The sequence below is a fragment of the Macaca mulatta genome, chromosome 16, assembly GCF_049350105.2.
Source record: "Macaca mulatta isolate MMU2019108-1 chromosome 16, T2T-MMU8v2.0, whole genome shotgun sequence".
In the NCBI taxonomy this organism is placed as follows: Eukaryota; Metazoa; Chordata; class Mammalia; order Primates; family Cercopithecidae; genus Macaca; species Macaca mulatta.
The window spans coordinates 49,062,250-49,081,581 of NC_133421.1; the positions used below are offsets into that span (position 1 = coordinate 49,062,250).

The following is a 19,332-nucleotide window of genomic DNA, read 5'->3' on the forward strand; positions in this document are numbered from 1 at the left end:
AGGATTTGGTTTTTTATTCTGTGAACTGAAGCTAATTCTTCCTACCTGGGAGGATTGATTTGGAAGAGAAAAGTTGTTGATAATGTAAAAAGGCTTTGAGAAATATCTTAGCAGTTCTCAAAATTATAAACTTGGGGGTGTGGAGGGGGTTGGTGAATTTGGAGAGAAATTGGTGACCAAGATCTCCAGTTCCTTCCTCCATATGGCATCTCTGTCAAAAGCTGAGCCTCTGTTTCCTTAATAGGCCACTTCCCTCCAAGGATTCAGGGACCATTCATCACCCGTGGTGCCTAGTCCCCAGGAGGTCAGTGGCCTGCTGCGGTGCTCAGCTGCTGGTAAGCGATCCAGCAGAAGCAGGCAGCCCTCGCTTATCCATGGCCCCTTGGCCCTTGTGTGGGTTCCTTGGCCCCGTGTTTCTCCTTTTTCCCAGACGCTTCTTCCCTTCTTGTTTGCACATTCTTCCTGGAGGAAAATGATAGCTCATTGTCAAAGGCTGGGCGGGAGACGAGGTAAGTGTCTGTGAGATGTTTGGGGATTTCCAGCTGGAATCCTCACACTTCTTTGGCTGGAGCCGCCTTCCTCTGTGTTCTCAGTGTGCTCTTGTAAGCCTCTGCTAGATCACTTAGCACATGGGACATACTGGGACTCTTCCCATCAGGCTGCGAACTTCTCCAGAGGCAGGGACCCCACCCTTCTGATTCTCTGTATCCCCAGTGCCAGACATACGCTAAGCACTCGAGAAATGTTTCAATCAGTGAGTGAATTAGAGGCGGGAGAGACACCACCTCCTTTATCATACACATTGATGAAACTGAAGCCCAGAGCTAATATGTGAGGTGATCACACAGAGGATGCTAGAACTAGGATTAGACTAAGGCAGAGATTCACCCGTTTGACCCCTGCAAGGCTGATCACTGTCAGGGCAGGGCAGGGAGAGGCTGCCCCAAGTATGCGTGGCAGTATTAATATATGTACATGTAATATTTGTGTGTGTTTAATCCCAGTTCTAGTATATCCTGACTGTGGTATATCTATATATATCATGACCCTGGGTTGGCTGCGTGTTAAAAAATCAAACTGAAATCGCCTCCAAAAGGAAGGCAGCACTGAATGACAGTAAAGTAAGAGCTGGGCCTGGGTCAGCAGCCTGGCTTGCAGCCCTGCCAGCCACTGGCTGTTTGACCTTGGCTGAGTCACTTCCTCTCCCTCATCTCATTTACCTTGTTTATAAAATGGTATCCAGCCAGGCGCGGTAGCTCACTCCTATAATCTCAGAAGGGAGGAGGATCCGTTGAGCTCAGGAGTTCAAGATCAGCCTGGGCAACCTAGTGAGACCTCATCTCTATGAAAAAAATTAAAATTAAAATTAAAATTAAAAAATTTTAAAAAAAAGAGGATGTAGACTATGTGATTTCTGAAATTTCTCCGTGTTCAAAAGTCTAACCTTCTAAGACTTCCAAGAGTTTTAGAAGAAAAGCTTGAGCTGCTAGAGGAGAAGGAGGAAACATTTTAAAAATTAAGTTAGAGAGTTCTTGCAAAGGAGATTTTTTTGTTAGAGACACTGAAAGTTCTTCTCTTAAAACCGTTTCCACTAGAGACCATCCCGCCACACACACTTAGCCTGTGCTTTAAAGCGCCCTCCCCGCACTGCCAAATGAGTTGCTGATGGGAATTTTTTGAATGTTTGACTCTGTGTCTCTGTGGACCACAACAGGACCACAGGCTAGCATTTAACTAACATTATGGAGTGACAGAATCGCATTTGTGTGGCTGATAGAGAACATTGCAAGTAACTAACAACCGTACAAATAGCGCCCTGACCTTTTCATATCTGTGGGGGCTGATTCTCAACCTCCGCCCTGTCCCGCACAAACTCGGGGTGGCCTCTCGCCACCCTGCCCTGAGCAGTTATTAGGGCTCACAGGGCTTGCAGGGTGACCCTCTGCCCCAGGGATATGGGCACTGCCCGGAGGGTGGCGAGCCTTTCCTGGGAAGACCTGCACTGGCTCTCCCTGAGGGCTTTCCACACCAATTCATTCTTGGTCAGTGGCAGGCACATTTCACACTGAATTCCACCCCATGGGGCTGTGTCTAATTGGACAAATTTGAACAGCAGGCAGCACAGCCACTGCTGCAGGGAGCATTGATATATGGCCCAAGCAAGGGACTAAAATCTTAAAGTGACAGGGCCCTGTTTTCAAAGAATAACTGGCTGGTTTCCAGGAGTCACAGGCCTGATGATGGCCGGCAGGAGAGAGATGGGCCAACTCCACAAAGCAGGGGCTTTTTTAGGGAGGTGTTTTTGAAATGAGTGTCTCCATCTTTCCTGGTCTTGGTGGCAAGATAAACAGGATAGGGTGGTCCCTGGGGACTGTCATCTGGGACCCAGTCATGCCGAATGTTTCTCTCACTAGAGACTCACAGTATCTGTATCCACATTAAATCTGGCTAAAATATACCACAGGGAAGCCTCAGCAGAAAAAAGAGTGAAAAATCATGTTGTCATACATTACTAAGCGCCCACCATTCATTTGTTTGGCATCCATCAGATCTCTATAAATGCTCACTGTGTGTGCTATTACATACACTTTGCCCGGACACAGTGGAGCTTGTGAAGTTTGTGGTCTAGGAGGGGAAAAGACATTAATCAAATAATCTCACAAATTAACATAATTACCAATTGTGTGAAGTATAATGAAGGAAAAATTCCATGTGGTATGAGAGCATCTGAAAAGGGTATGCAGAGATAGTTTCCCTAAGGAGGTCCCATTGAAGCTTAGCTCTAATGGGTGAGATAAATCAGCAAAGGGGGTAAGAAGGGAAGAGGAAAAAGAAATGCTTAAGGAGCTGAAAGAGGGCCTGGGTGACTGGAGCTCAGCACCTAAGCTGGAGAATAGCCTGGGGTGACTGTGGGGTCTTGCTGCTCATGTGGACTTTAGTTTTATCCTAAATGAGAAGCATGTTTTCAGCAGAGGGTGAGTTTTGAAAAGATCACTCTGGCCTCACTGTGGAAGACAGGAGACTGTTAGAGAAGTCGAGTAGAAGATGATGGAATGGATTAGGCTGGCCCAGTAGCAAATAGAAGTGGACAGTAATGAGTGTTATTTAGGAGGTAGATTCCACAGGGCTTTGTTATGGAGTGGACATGGGTGGGTGGAGAGGAACAGATGTTAAGGATGCTCCCCAGTTTTCTGGCTTATTTCACTCATTTGATGTCATTCACTAAGAGCTCCTAGTCACATGGAGGAGGAGGCTTGGCTACATTGCATTTCCAGTGGAGATGTGAAGATGTGAAACCCACATTCGGATCTATGGGTCTTCAGCACAGAAGAGGTGTTTGGTCTAGCTGTTTCCTTAGGAAAGAATGAGGAGAGAAGAATGGGAGGTGACAAAAAGATGGATTGGACACCATCTCTCCCTTTAGGCAACTCAGAATCTATTTGTATTTGTTGTTAGAGGAAAAAAAGAAAAAAGAAATGACAAATAGTAGAAGGAAAAATATTTTTAAAGGAAATATAAAAGGGCAATAAAATTTTTAATTAAAAACAAAACAGGCGGGCGCGGAAGCTCATGCCTGTAATCCCAGCACTTTGGGAGGCCGAGGTGGGCAGATCACGAGGTCAAGAAATCGAGACTATCTGGCCAACCTGGTGAAACCCGGTCTTTACTAAAAATACAAAAATTAGCCAGGCATGGTGGCATGTGCCTGTAGTCTCAGCTACTAGAAAGGCTGAGGCAGGAGAATCACTTGAACTCAGGAGGCGGAGGTTGCAGTCAGCTGAGATCGCGCCATTGCACTCCAGCCTGGCAACAGAGTGAAACTCCGTCTCAAAAATAAAATAAAATGAAAATAAAAATAAACAAAATTTTAAAAAATCGATTTTAGAGGCAATTGGACTACAGAGTCAAGGAGACATTTACAAGTTAATATAATAAATGTAAATGTTTATGATGTCATAGAAGTGTAGTGAGACTATATTGAGGGTTAGATAACAGGCAAGTATGTGGAAACGAGGGAGCAAATAGAAAATGAAGCAGATTTTTTTTTTTTTTTTTTTTTTAGATGGAGTCTCACTCTGTCACCTAGGCTGGAGTATAGTATTGCAGTCTCGGCTCACTGCAACCTCCGCCTCCTGGGTTCAAGACATTCTCCTGCCTCAGCCTCCCGAGTAGCTGGGATTACAGGCAGGCGCCACCACACCCCACTAAGTTTTGTAGTTTTGGTGGAGATGGAGTTTCACTATGTTGGCCAAGCAGGTCTCGAACACCTGGCCTCAAGTGGTCCGGCTGCCTCAGCCTCCCAGAGTGGTAGAATTATGGGCATGAGCCACTGCACCCCGCCCAAGGTCTGACTGAATAACACAAAGGTGACGTCCATTTCAAGGAACTTAGTGGTAGGTGTGACTTTAAGGTCTGGAATGGTTGATGAGACACTGGCGGTGGGAGTGTAAATTGGTGCACACTTTTTGGAAGGCAGTTTGGTAGTAACCATTATACATTAATAGTTTATTCTCTCTCACCCAGCAATTTATCTTCTCGGAATTTATTCTACAAAAATATGGGTAAAAGTATTAAGATATAGACAAAAGCACTGTTGTAATGGCAAAGGAAAAAAGCAAAATAATTTAATTGTTGGTCTGTAGAGAGAGTAACAATACATTTTGGTATGCATATATCATGGAATAACCTATAGCTTTTTTTAAAAAAACCTTAAGAACATTTTTAAGTTTTAAAAAAGCAGGTGAAAAACAATGTGTATGATATGATCCTATAGAGGAAAAAAAACTAGTAGAAGCATAAAGCTCCACTAACAGTGCTTGTCTCTGGGGAAGTAAACAACAAAAACAAACAGGGAATTCTCGCTCTGTTTTGTGGTTTTATATAGTTCAAATAGTTTACAATTACCATTGTCAGTTAATTCAGGCTGCTATAACAGAATACCATAGACTAGGTGGCTTAAACAACAGAAGTTTATTTCTTACAGTTCTGGAAGCCATAGTCCGAGATCAAAGTGCCAGCAAACCTGGGCACAGTGGCTCACACCTGTAATCCCAACACTTTGTAAGGCCGAGGCTGGCAGATCACTTGAGCCCAGGGCTTCAAAACCAGCCTGACAACATGGTGAAACCCCGTCCCTACAAAAAATATAAAATTAGTCAGGCGTGGTGGTGTGTGCCTGTAGACCCAGCTAGTCAGGAGGCTGAGGTGGGAGGATTACCTGCGCCGGGGGTGGTCAAGGCTGCAGTGAGCCCTGATTGTGCCACTGCACTCCAGCCTGGATGACAGAATGAGATCCTGTCTCAAAAGACAAGACAACAAAAAACAGAATGCCAGCACATCTATTGTGTGGTGAGGACCCACTCCCTGGTTTGGAGGTAGCCATCGTCTTTCTGTGTCTTCACATGGCAGAGCATGAAGAAGCACCTTTTTTTTTTTTTTTTTTTTTGAGACGGAGTCTCTCTCTGTCACCCAGGCTGGAGTGCAGTGGCGCAATCTTGGCTCACTGCAACCTCCGCCTCCCGGGTTCAAGCAATTCTCCTGTCTTAGCCTCCCGAATAGCTGGGACTACAGGCACCCGCCACCACGCCCAGCTAGTTTTTTGTATTTTTAGTAGAGACGGGGTTTCACCATTGTTGGCCAGGCTGGTCTTGAACTCCTCACCTCAGGTGACCCGCCCGCCTTGGCCTCCGAAAGTGCTGGGATTACAGGCGTGAGCCACCATGCCTGGCCAAAGCAGGCTCTTTTTCTAAGGTCACCGATCCTATCATGAGTACTCCACCCTTGTGACCAAATGTGCCCCACCACCAAATACCAAAACATCGGGGGTTAGGGTTTAATGTAAACTTTGGGAGGGCAGAAACATCCAGGCCATGTTGTTATTTTTCTAATCAGAAATAACAGTAAAGACTTTTGAAGAGAACAGAAGTGAGAGGGCAGGAATGGTGACTGACTATGGAATAGCTCCGGGTGAGGGTGAGGAGGAGGAAATGGGGTTCCATCCTATATTCGTCCTCGCTGCTCACCTTCACTGCCTCCTCCAAGCTTACCTGCAGCGCCTTGCTGAATTTATCCATGAAGATGCTCTCTCTTCGAGCAGCTGTCCCTGATGATCAAGTTCAGAGCAATTAGCGAGCATTTAGTGAGAATTTCCTTTTAGCAGACACTGTTAGACACTGGAAATACAAAAATGAAGAAGACACAGTCCCTGCCCTAACAGAACTGATTGTTGAAGGGGGAAATTGCCAAGTAAACCAATGGTTGCGGTACAGAATTTAGTCTAGATGCCCGGAGGCCTCTTCTGAGTTGAAAAGCCTTCAATTCACTGAAGATGGTCTCTGAAATTTCTAGTTCTATTCAAAAGCTGAGAGAAAGGCTAGGAGTAGGTTTTTTATTTCTTCATTTCTTCCTGCCTTCCTTCCCTTACCTTTTCTCCCCACCCCTCCTCTCTCCTCCCTCCCTCCCTTCCTTTCTTTCTTGAGACAGGGTCTTGCTCTGTCACCCAGGCTGGAGTACAGTGGCGCAATCACGGCTCACTGCAGCCTCAAACTCCTGGCCTTAAGTGATCCTCCAGCCTCAGCCTCCCAAAGCACTGGGATTACAGGCATGAGCCACCATGCCCGACCAGTACCTTCTCACTTTCCCAGGTGTTCACTTTGAATTGGCCTGGGCCCCCAAATGCAGGCCTTCATTTCCTGGGCAGCAGGCCATTCTTCTCAGTGGAAGGTTTTATGAAAGAGGTCGGCATGTGCCTCTGTGGCCAACTGGCTAAGTCCATGATGAAGCTGAGACTCACATTCCCACTCTGTAGACTCCAGAGTTTCTCAGACCTCCACAGCCACAGGCCCCCAGGATCCCCGTGCCCATCTGGCTATTCCTCAGAAACACCCGCCAGTGTGGACACAGGGGACACCTGAAGTGCACAGAGGACTCCGGCAGCAATGGCCAGGGAATGAGGAGACCCGAGTTCTAATCCCAGCACTATCACTGTACTCCATAGCATGACTGGGAACAAGTAACTTTGTTTCCCTGGGCTTCAGTTTCCTCATTTGCAAAATGAGCCAATGGTGGTGAATGGTCTCTGCCAGCGCTGACATCCTGCAATCATTGTGCGACAGTTCTGCCATCTCCCTGCCGGGTCTGGTGAAACCACCTCCCAGAGGGCCTCTCTCGGTGGTGAGTGTGCACTAGCACAGTGCCCGGGGAGCTGTTGAACAAATGCAGCTCCTTGTTGAAAACTACGATAGGTGCTTTTTATAGAGGTGAGAAAAGCATATAAGACCCTGTCCTGCATTCTGAGAGCTTCCAATTTTCCCAGAAAGGTCAGAGAAATATACATGAAAGAGTAGCAGCCCTAGAACCCTCAGCACACAGGGGTAGGGGTGGAGAAGATGGGGGCTGGAGTGGGGCGGGGGCTCTTTGGCTGGACAATTGCCAAAGGTTCCTGCTGATCTTCAGAGTTTTTCCTTTCATAAAGCATGTGACAAGTGCTTTGCCTTGTTTCATTCTAGGACGTTCTGTTCTCTGGATCTCTTTCTGACAGGGTCTGCTCACTGGAGCTTCTGAAATTTCTTTAGGAGTGGGGAGAGAGTTGGCAAGTAGCCAGATGCCCCATCCCTTTATTGGAGAGTATCCTGGCCGCCTACCTTGGCACAGGAGGAGGTCACCAGGTTCAAGCCCAAAACTAGTTCAAAACAACTTTAGCCTCAAGAAAAAGGTCCAGGCCAGGCATAGTGGCTCATGCCTGTAATCTCAGCACTTTGGGAGGCTGAAGTGGGAGGATCTCTTGAGCCTAGGAGTTCAACACCCACCCTGGATAGCAGGGTGAGACCCCATCTCTATTTTTAAGTTTTTATTTTTAAATTGTTTTAAATGCAAGGAAAAAAGGAAAAAGATTCAAATAATATAATCCTTCCTACATCCCACTCCTAGCGGTGAGGGAAAGTGAAGGGAGAATTCTTGCGGCGAGAACTCATGAACAAAGAACAAGTTTGTGTCATTCCAGGCTAGCGTGGCTTCTCAGTGTGTACTCAGCACGTGGCAGGTATGCTTGTTGGCCTGAGGCGATGACCTGCCTGAATCCTCAGCCCATCACCAGGTCTGGCAAGAGCTTTATCTGCCCATAACTGAGCCCATGATGGGCTCAAGTGGTATGCTTTTTTGGGGTTTGTACCAAACCGGCCTTTTTCCCTGTATCATCCTGTGCTGGTCTGTCTCTTTTGCATGTTTGGGCTAATCTTCTCCATATGTGTGTCTGGTTTGGCATGTGGGTCTCAACCTCCCATGAGCAGGGTGAGGCTGTCTCAGACAAGTGCAGAGAGTTGCCACCCAGCCCGCCAGGCTCTGGAGCTGGGCCATGGGCTCCTCTCTCTGAAAAGGTTCTGCGGGGAGGCACCCGGATGGCTTCTCTTCTGTGTTTAGGGGACATGAGACGAAGGAATTCATAGAACAGATGCTGCCTGGTGACCCACCTAAAACAGTCTTACTAGGATAGTAAGCTTAAGGTATGCCCAGCACTCAGACACCTAGTCCTCCGGCCCTGAACATCCTACTCTGACTGCAGCATCCCCTCCCCTCCCTCCACCACCCGAGAGGACAGCTTCCTTCACTGTGGGAGCCCCTGCTTGCCATGTTTGTGAGGGGCAAACAGTTCACTGGTTGGTAGGGCTTATGGTTCCGTATGGAAAGGAGGGAAACGATTTGACAGCAAGAAAAGAATGTCCTGTGAAGAGACTGTTGCAATTTTACAGAGTTCTTTCCAATTGCTTGCCTCTATTAATCTCTATACTGCCCTGTGACATAGGAATTACTATCCCCATCTTTTTATTGTTTTTTTTTTTTTTTTTTTTTTGAGACGGAGTCTCGCTCTGTCACCCAGGCTGGAGTGTGGTGGCCGGATCTCAGCTCACTGCAAGCTCCGCCTCCCGGGTTCACGCCATTCTCCTGCCTCAGCCTCCCGAGTAGCGGGGACTATAGGCGCCCGCCACCTCGCCCGACTAGTTTTTTGTATTTTTTAGTAGAGACGGGGTTTCACCGTGTTAGCCAGGATGGTCTCGATCTCCTGACCTCGTGATCCGCCCGTCTCGGCCTCCCAAAGTGCTGGGATTACAGGCGTGAGCCACCGCGCCCGGCCTTTTTTTTTTTTTTTTTTTTTTTTGAGACAGAGTCTTGCTCTGTCACCCAGGCTGGAGTGCAATGGCATGATCTTGGCTCACGGCAGCCTCCACCTCCGAGGTTCAAGCCATTCTTCTGCCTCAGCCTCCCGAACAGCTGGGATTATAGGTGTCTGCCACCACACCTGGCTAATTTTTGTATTTTTAGGAGAGATGGGGTTTCAACATGTTGGCCAGGCTGGACTCGAACTCCTGATCTCAGGTGATCTGCCCGCCTTGGCCTCCCAGAGTGCTGGGATTACAGGTGTAAGCCATAGCACCCGGCCTATTCCCATCTTAAAAAGGAGGCAGCTAAGGCTCAGAGAAGTCATGTTGCAAGTCTAGGGCAGAGCTGGAACTATATTCTGATTTCCTGACTCCGAGTTCAGTAACCTTTCTAGAATACTGCCCTCCCCAAACCTGCACTGCTGCAGCCTGGACGTTCCACAGGCCCTTTCTCATAGACCCTAGCAAGGTGCTTTTCTGAGACCCTGCCTGTCTCCCTGGACCCCGCTCACACCTCTTTCTGGACCTTTATTGGCAGGTGGGTCAGAGAGGACACCCGTGTGATCAGAGAAACGAAGTCCGGTGAGAGGAGCAAGTGCAGTTATGCGTAGGGAGCAGCTGGCCCCTCAGACCTTGCCAGTCACCTCCACAGGTGGTTGTCGGTCTTGGAAAAGCTCCATCTTCAGAGGGGTTTGTGCCCAGCAGCTGATCTCTGCCTGTAGTCTTCAGAGGGCACCAGTTCTTACCAGACAATAGCTGTCTATGACCTCAAGCCAGGCCCAGGACAAAGTGGAGACATTCTGTGAGGCAGGCAGGCCCCTGCTTCAGCATCACCAATAGCTCACCCTCCTGTCTGCTCACATCCTGACGCCCCCGGCCCTTGCCAATCCTGTGCAAACCACGCAATGTCTGCCAACGTTCACTGCCATCCTGAGCCCAACAGCCCCTTTGTTGCCCACTAAACTAGCACTAAGCTTTATCAAGTTCTTGAACCTTTCTTTTTTTTTTTTTTAAGACAGAGTCTCGCTCTGTCGCCTAGGCTGGAGTATAGTGGTGCGATCTCGGCTCACTGCAACCTCTGTCTCCCAGGTTCAAGTGATTCTCCTGCCTCAGCCTCCTGAGTAGCTGGGATTACAGGCACCCACCACCGTGTCCAGCTCATTTTCATATTTTTAGTAGAGATGGGGTTTCACCATGTTGGCCAGGCTGGTCTCGAACTCAAGTAATCTGCCCATCTCGGCCTCCCAAAGTGCTGGGATTACAGGCGTCAGCCACGGTACCCTGCCAAGTTCTTGAACCTTTCTGGTCATTTGCTTCTCTGATTGAGAGATGAGTCAGCATTCATGCATTCATTCATTCAGATATTAATTCAACATACAATTTGATGAGTCTGTAAGAGAGCCCTAGAGACTCAGAAAGGTAATCAGACACAATCTCAGCCCCGCAGGCCTTCATAGCCTAGCAAGGGAGACAGATATGTAGACAGACGATCACAATACAGTAGAAGTATCAACAAAGAGCTTCCGAGCTCATGTCAAAGCCATCTCCCTTGAACACGGATGAGAGAGGGAAGATGTATGTGGGGATCAACAGTTACTTCCTTAGAAGTCATGGCAAAAGCACGTAGGAGACAAGGGTGAGCTGGATGACCTTGGCAAGTTATGTAACTTCTCTGAGTTTCAAATCTGTCATCTATATGATAGGATAATAAAGCCTACATTGCAGAGTTATGTTGTAAGAATGATGGGCCGGGCGCGGTGGCTCACGCCTGTAATCCCAGCACTTTGAGGGGCCAAGATGGACAGATCACCTGAGTCGGGAGTTCAAGACCAGCGTGACTAACATGGAGAAACCTGGTCTCTACTAAAAATACAAAATTAGCCAGGTGTGGTGGCCTTGCCCTTAATCCCAGCTACTCAGGAGGCTGAGGCAGGAGAATCACTTGAATCTAGGAGGTGGAGGTTGCGGGGAGCCAAGATGCGCCATTGCACTTCAGCCTGGGCAACAACAGCAAAACTCCATCTCAAACAAAAACAAAAACAAAAACAAAAACAAAATGATGTATCCAGTCATTGAGCCAATGTCTTATACATAATAGATCCTGAGAGGGCAAAGGGGCCACAACAAATATTGAATTGTATTTTTGGGAAACCTAAGTGTCATAGGAACAGCTCACTGTGACAGCATCTAGTATGTATTAGTGCCCAGTAAATGCTTGACCCACTGATGGACCTTGGTCCAGTAGCTAAGGCTGAGACCTTTACTGCACCTGGCCTCTTGCAGAAGTTGGTCTCTGGATGGAGGGAGCCTGAACCTGCCTGAGGACTGAACCTGCCTGAGAACCTGACTGAGGTCCTGAACCTGAGCACAGGACCTCAGTTACCTGGCACTGTGGTCGGCGCCCAGAACAGACCAGAGTTCTTCCTCAGGCACATCACTGCCCCAGCTTTCAGCCTGGTGTCATTTTCAGCCCATTTCTTTTCCTCACCAAGTTGACTCAGCAAACCTCCCTTAGGGAGCCTCATTTTAGGCAAGTGTGCCTCCACTAAAGTCCGCAGGCCTTGTGTGTGCCCTGTACGTTCACAGCAGCAATTTCTTCCCAGGGCTAGGAGGGAGCTTTCCCCTCGAACATGCTGAATCCTCCTTTCCAGGGCACACTCGCAATGTGTCTGTAGTCAAGGTCCCTAATGTTGTGGAACCGCCTCTTCTTCCCCTCTCACTCACAACTACTATTTTCTCATCAAAGGGTCTGGGCCTTTTTTCAAGTTGTAAGACTTTCAGCCTCTTAGCCACTGCTCTTCTACAGCTTCCTCAGCTGACAGCACTGGGGAGTCAGGGTCCCTGTGAGGCGGGCTTTGCAGGACAGCATCCACTCCCTAGAGCTGTGCCAGCTCCTCTGGGTGCTGACTGACTTCTCTGAGAAATGCTTTTCTGGGCCAGGGGCAATAGCTCATCCTAGCACTATGGGAGGCTGAGGCAGGAGGATCACTAGAGACCAGAAGTTCAAGACCAGCCTGGGCAACAAAGCAAGACCCTATCTCTAGAAAAAAATCAGAAAAAAAGAAATGCCTTTCTGGCTTGGAGAATTAATTGTCTTTCATAGAAACTGGAAGCAAGGGAGAAAAAGCAGCTTCTGATTATATTTTCTTCTCAGAAATCTATAAACTCCAGTCTGGCCAGAAATGCAAAGCGCCAGAGTCTGAGCTGGAGAGTGGGCACCTCAGAGGGCACTGCCCAGCCTGGCAGCTTGGCTCCCCGCCAGATTGACAGCTATCTTTAGACCTCACCCCAAGGGGCTGCCAGCCCCCTACCTCGGAGAGCCCTCGCTCCCGGCCCCCTTTCTGTACTTTTCGGATACGGAGCATGTCAACTTTCGTTTCGCGCCTCCAGCTCCAGAGGCCCTGCCCCAGTGATGCTGCTCTGGATCAAGGCCTCGCTAAACTCCCAGCTCCCTGGTTTGCAAAGCAAACTTCAGCCTTTTACTATTTACCTTGGCAAGTCCAGGACCGGATTGATGATCTGTAAAGTGGATTTGTTATTTGGCTGTTTGCTTTGGCAGCTCTTGAAAGTGCTTTGCTGATTACAGTCCCAGATGTCATTGCATACATTACCCTGCTCCATAACGGGGCTTTGAACACTTTCATTTGGACTACAAATACTATTAAGCTTTTTGCACCTCTTCTGTCTTTAGTTCTTGGATATTAAATATCAGAACAGACAGCCTGCATTCTCTTAGGCTTCTTTCCCCTGGTCTTTGTCAGCCTTCTCCCACGGCGAGCTTCAAGCTTTCTTCCTGTTCTCTGTGGGTCTTTTTAGAAACCTTACCCACCTATGCCCACCTGAGCCCAGCTACCCTGGCAGCAGCCTTGCCAGTTTTTACATAACAGATAACATGACTTTCTAGTTTGGAAGGTGCACCGTGTTCATGCCAAGCCTGGCTTCCCCGCAGTCACAATCCTTTGTACTTTGCACTGGACTCCGTTTCATTCATCCACAGGGGTGCTGTATCCATTTTTTGTTTGTCTTAATGTTACTGACAACTTTCTTTGGGGAAAGCTAGATTTGGGGGCATTAATGTGTCATGTCATTTTGCCCAGAGAGGAAAAGTCTTGCCCAAGGTTACACAGAAAAGGCAGCAGCAGAACTTTATCCTTTCTGGTCAGGCGCGGTGGCTCACACGTGTAATCCCAGCCCTTTGGGAGGCCAAGGCGGGCAGATCACCTGAGATCAGGAGTTCAAGACCAGCCTGGCCAACATGGTGAAACCCCGTCACTCCTAAAAATACAAAAATTAGCCGGGCGTGGTGGCGCGTGCCTGTAATCCCAGCTACTCAGGAGCCTGAGGCAGGAGAATCACTTGAACCGGGGAGGTGGAGGTTGCAGTGAGCCGAGATTGCACCATTGCACTCCAGCCTGGGTGACAGAGCAAGACTCCATCTCAAAAAAAAAAAAAGAACTTTATCCTTTCTGAACTCCAAGCCTGATATTTCTACCCAGGCTCCCTTTTTTAATACTTTATTTAAAATCGCCTCACCTGAGTGGAACAGGAACGTGAGCCACGTCGGTGTCTGTAAATAGAGGCGATTGCAGGTTCGCGTACCTTGGGTAGTTATTGGTGGAGAGCACTGGTGTTCCTGGCTAATGTGGGGTCTGTGATTCAGTGTTCTCCCAGGTCAGTGCTTCTTCCTGTTGTAAATAAACCATTAGCGGGGGGCCTCACCTCAGGAAGCAATTTAAGGCCCAAGGGAGGTGGCCAAAGAAGTCAGCTTGCAGCCTCTAGGAAGAGACGCTTGGCTTTGCCCACAGCCCTCGGCCCCAGGTCTTCCTCTTGGAGCAACAGAATGCTCCCAGGGATCCTGCCAAGTTCCTGCCAGGCTTCCCTCGCCTTTGATTTGCCAAACTCCATGTGAACGGCCTCTGTGTCTGTTACTCTCCAAAGAAAATTCCGGTTTCTAGTACACCTAAACTGAATATTGGTGGGATTGTTTTTATTACTGTTTTTTTTTTCCTTTTTCTTTTTGTGCTCACCCCTTAAAGGTCGTTTTTTGATCTACTCCCTCTCCTCTAGCCTTAAAGTGTCCACCAAGTTCTTGGCTGAAACCTTTCAGCGTTGCACAAGGCGTTAGAGACAGAGAAAGCCTCCTTGGTATGGAGAATTTGTGGTGTGCCTGTGAATATTTCCACCAGTCCTGCAAGGAAGACAGTTCTGTCCCATTTTATAGTTGAGGAAACCAAGGCTCAGTGAGGTAAAGCGCCTCATCCAGTACCCCCACAGCTCTGGGGCATTGTTAGTCTGGGTTCTGACTTAGGAACTGCAGCGTCCCTTCTGTCGTGAGCACCTCAATGTTGTATCTCAGTGACTAACACTGCGCCCAGCTTATGTTATGTTAGGTGCCCCATAAATATTTGTTGGATGAATAACCGTAAATCCACTCAAGTGGTTCTGATTTTAAGTGACTGTGTCATCCCTGTGGCCAGTCTCTTGCGGAGGCGGTAGGGGACAAACACTTTCAACTTTGAAATATTTCAGTTGAAGAAGTTAATTCACTTTGTAAGTTTACTTTAGGAGTAGAGATTATTGCAGTATTTTTGGCCACCACTCTCAAATTCTTCTAAACCTTTACTATAATAAGCAAATTCAGCAGATTAAGGACATACTTAACTGCCAAATGGTGTTCTGAACTGTGTAAAGTTACCAGAGTCGCTTTTTTTTTTCCCTTATATAAAAGATTGTGTGGGTTCTGTGAACTTCTCTGCTTTTTTTTAGCTCTTCCTGTTTTATTGTGTTTGAAGTATCTTTGTGGTGACCTGTTGGGATTGGATTCTTCCATATGGAAGTGTTTCTTTAACTTTTTAATCATTTCTTTTGGGAAGTAGAAGGTTAGGGGTAGCAGATGTTGTTCTGGCATTGTTTGCCAAGTGGAGGTAGGGGCTTTTGGAGCTGTGAGTCAGGCCAAAGCCAGCCTGGAAGAAGAAGGCTGTCCCACGGTGGGAGGCTGCCCGTCACCATTGGATCTGGCAGTGCAGGCCCGTGTGGGAGTCGTAGCTCCTCATGTCCTCACCCTGACTAATGCCTTTTCCATTTCCCAGGAAGAATACATTTTCCCCTGTGACACTGAAAAGTTATTTTTTTCAGTGTCCCAAGGCAAATTCTTACCAGTCCTCAAATGGGAAGCCTGTCTGGTGCCCTTACCAAAAAAAAAAAAAAACCCAGAATGGAAAAATAGCAAATAAGATTAACTCTTCTTTCTCCCGCTTCATGGCAGTCACATCCCTCTTCATACCCCATTTCTCAGGGAGCCAAAGTTTAACATCTTGGTTTGGGGGAAAAAAAATTTGCAAAGACCCATCTGCTTCTCCCATTTTCTCATGTTGTTTTGAACTCTATTACTCAATCGGTGACACGTGACCCCCTGGGAAGGCTGTTCTGCGGAGGATGCAGAAACTGATGATTGGCAATCATCTTCCCAGCTCTCAGCGTCAACCCTGATTCTGACAGTGGCAGGCGCCCCTTGTCCTTGGTCTGTTTTACTCCCTGCCCCTAGTGCCCACCTCTCCTTCATCCCAGGTCACACCCAAAAGCCAATGAAGAAAGGGTTTTGGTTTGGTGAGTGAGAGCCCTGAGGCACTGGCTCCCTTAGATCTAGGGGATAAGGATACAATGGGAAGACCCACAGAGCCGCCTAAAGGAGCTCAAACTACGACTTCCCTTGGCATTCTAATCCTTTCTTGACCAGACCAAGGCTTTGCAGGTAAACTAGGGAATCTCAGCATCTAAAGACTGAGGAGGCTGCACATAGTGCTTCATGCCCGTAATCCCAGTAGTTTGGGAGGCCAAGGTGAGCGGATCACCTGAGGTCAGGAGTTCAAGTCCAGCCTAGCCAACATGGTGAAACCCCGTCTCTACTAAAAATACAAAAATTAGCCGGGCGTGGTGGTGTGCATCTGTAATCCCAGCTACTCGGGAGGCTGAGGCAGGAGAATCGCTCGAACCTGGGAGGCGGAGGCTGCAGTGAGCTAAGATCACGCCACTGCACTCCAGCCTGGGCAACAGAGCGAGACCTCATCTCAAAAAAAAAAAAAAAAAAAAATCCAAGGAGATGAATGGAAGAGTCAGTAAAAGAGACTGCAAAGTAGTGACCGGAAAGATGGGAGGAAAACCAGGTGAGTGTGCTGTCCTGAAAACCAAGTAGAGAAAGGGATCAACTATGTCAAAAGCACACTTGACCTGCTGAAAGATGAGAGCAGATGATAACTGAGAAATGGCTGTGGGATTCAATAATGTGGGAGTCTCTGCATTAATTGATTTGTTGAAAAAGAAATGGGGATGTCATTAACTTTGGAAGAGCAGTTTCAGTACAGAGGGGGGGGCAAAGCCTCATTGGAGTGGGTTCAAAGAGAGAAAGGGAGGAAAGCAGTTGTAGACAGCAAGTCCAGACATCTCTTTCAAGCAGTTTTGATTAAGGGAAGGAGAGAAATAGGGCAGTAACTAGAAGAGGAAATGGGGTCAAGACGGTCTTTATTTTTTTCTTTTTAATGGAAGAAATACTAGGATAGTGATGGCAAGAGGGGGTGGGGGCTGGTGCATAGATGGAGGGATTGACCTTGGTGGAAGGAAGGGCGACTGTGCACACACAGATGCAGGGGGTGGGTGGTTGCCAGGACGAGACTTTAAATCCCTTTCTGATGGCTTCCATTTTCTTGATGAAGCCGTCATCTAAGCCCTCCACTGAAAGTGAGAATGGTAGAGAAGGTATTGGCAGTTTGAGGGTAGAGGAGAAATGAGGAAGTAATCCTTCAGGAGGGTGAAAGAGTGAATGCACTCAGGAAATAGGGCTGGAGGGCAGCATTAAAGGTTCATCTGAGGTGAGTGATCATCAGGTCAGGCTCAGACCTGTTAGCATGGTGTGCTTTCCTCCCTGCTGTGAGTTGCTGCGGGGGGACAGGGAATGGGTGGAAAGTTGGCTTTAACAAGGTTGTGGTTTCACCAGGCTGGTATGGCCAAGGAAAAGAGGGATGCAGAAGCTGAGAGTGTGTGCAGGGGACTGAGTCTAACAATTGGATGTGGTGGGAAGAGAGGACATGGGGTGGGGGGGACAGTGAAAAGCAGACGGGATCAATGTATTACAGACCCTGGTGAGGTTGAAGGCTGCTTGGAATTGGGTTAGCAGAGGCAGAGAACCAGAAAGAGAAGAGACAGCAGTCAGTGGTGGGATATTTGAGATTAGGGTTGTGATGGGGTTTGCAGTTATTGTTAATTCCATCACAGGAAGGGCCATGGCAGTGAATGCAGAGGGGAAGGAGAAGGGCGCTGGAAGGGAGGAGGGTGAGGGCCTGAGAGGCCAGGTTGTTGACAGGGTCATCTGTGTGACTGTGATCGGGTTAGTGTTGTGACACTGTTAGAGTGGCAGTGAAGCAGAAGCTGGAATCATTAAGGAATAGGGAGTGTGAGTGTGCTGGGGGCATGGGGTGGGCACAGGAACAGACTGTAACAAGAAGGAGCAGTAGGTGGAATAATCTTACGACACAATCGAAGTAGGGGGTTTTATGAAAGAGAGAAAAGTCTGCGTCTACGAGGAACAAAAACAACATCGGCTCCCACCCCGGACTAAGGGATGAGAAAAAAGAAGTCAGCCACCACAGGAGAGGACTCCGGGGCAGGCGGTGTCCTCAGAGAGCCTGGTATTTCCCCAAATGCGGCAGTTTAGAATTTACAGGGAGAGCGAGCGTATGGACACTTCCTGTTCTATTTGATCCTTTCAGTAACCCTTCAAGTGGAGAGGCAGGTACGTTATCCCCGTTATGCACATAAAGACCCTGAAGCTGGTGGAGCTGGAACACTTGTGCAGTGGCACTCAGCCAGCTGCTGATGGATCCTGGTCTTCTGATTCCGAGTCCAGTGCTCTTTCCACAGCATCATCCCGCCTGCCTTTAGGAGGCCAGCAGTCCCTCCACAGAACCCACAAAATCACACGTGATTCACAGTTGCAACTGAAAAGGATGCCCAGTCCAAAGCCACAATGGTTGTTACCACGCTGCTTCCATAACGTGAGATTCAGCCCCCAAAGGTGGGTTCAGGGAGTGGCAATCATCCGGCCTTTTGTCTGCGATACCCAAAATGTCTTAAACTTAGTAGCCAGTGCTAGGACACGAGTGGGTATTCCCTTTCAGGGATGATTTGGATAACAATTTTTGAATGGTAATCATGGTTTTAAGAAAATTCCGAGGCCACAGCTTTCTAGATATGATTGACAGAAAAGTGATTATGAGATGTGAACAGGCAGTGGAGGCAATCATGAACTTAGGACAGTGGTTTAGGGCTTGGTTCTTTTGAGACGGAGTCTCACTCTTTCGCCCAGGCTGGAGTAGAGTGGCGCAGTCTCAGCTCACTGCAACCTCCACCCGCCCAGGTTCAAGCAGTTCTCCTGCCTCAGCCTTCTGAGTAGCTGGGACTACAGGTGTGCACCACCACACCTGGCTAATTTTTGTATTTTTAGTAGAGACGAGGTTTCACTATGTTGGCCAGGCTGGTCTTGAACTCCTGACCTCAGGTGATCCACCCACATCAGCCTCCCTAAGTGCTGGGATTATAGGCATGAGCCACCGCACCCAGCCTAGGACCTGGTTCTTAAGAATGCCATTCCCTTCTTGATCCTCAGGCCCAGTGAGTGAGGCGGTGTGGCAGTCCAGGACCTCCCAACACTGAACACATCCTCTCTCCTTCCTCGCTGGGGCAGATGCTTACACAGGTAGAGAGCCCAGGCCCAGGCTGGCAGCCTCAGCTGCTCAGTCACACAGCGGGCACGTGCTGACCCCTGTTACAATCCTGGGCAGACAGGAATGTGCACCACGCTACAGAAATAAACACAGTAAAGGGCTAGAGGTTTCTATCATGTACCATATGAAGATATTTTCTTTTTTCTTTCTTTTTTTTTGAGATGAAGTCTCCTTCTGTAGCCAAGGCTGGAGTGCAGTACAGTGGTGGGATCTCAACTCACTGCCACCCCCGCCTCCCGGGTGCAAGTGATTCTCCTGCCTCAGCCTCCCAAGTAGCTGGGATTACAGGCATGTGCCACCACACTCAGCTAATATTTTTGTATTTTTAGCAGAGACGGGGTTTCACCAGGTTGGCCAGGCTGGTCTCAAACTCCTGATCTCAGGTGATCCACCCACCTCGG

General features: G+C 48.2%; 1 protein-coding gene and 1 long non-coding RNA gene across 14 annotated transcripts in view; both read left to right on the top strand.

Annotated features, from left to right (window-relative positions):
• The window catches only part of BCAS3 (BCAS3 microtubule associated cell migration factor), a 712,862-nt gene that overhangs the window by 641,259 nt on the left and 52,271 nt on the right, over positions 1-19,332 (top strand). The gene's annotated exons all lie outside the window — the stretch shown is intronic.
• Positions 9,130-12,221, top strand: LOC144335487 (uncharacterized). The gene is made up of 2 exons (XR_013406369.1): positions 9,130-9,279; positions 11,041-12,221. It is a non-coding gene; the product is annotated as an uncharacterized LOC144335487 (long non-coding RNA).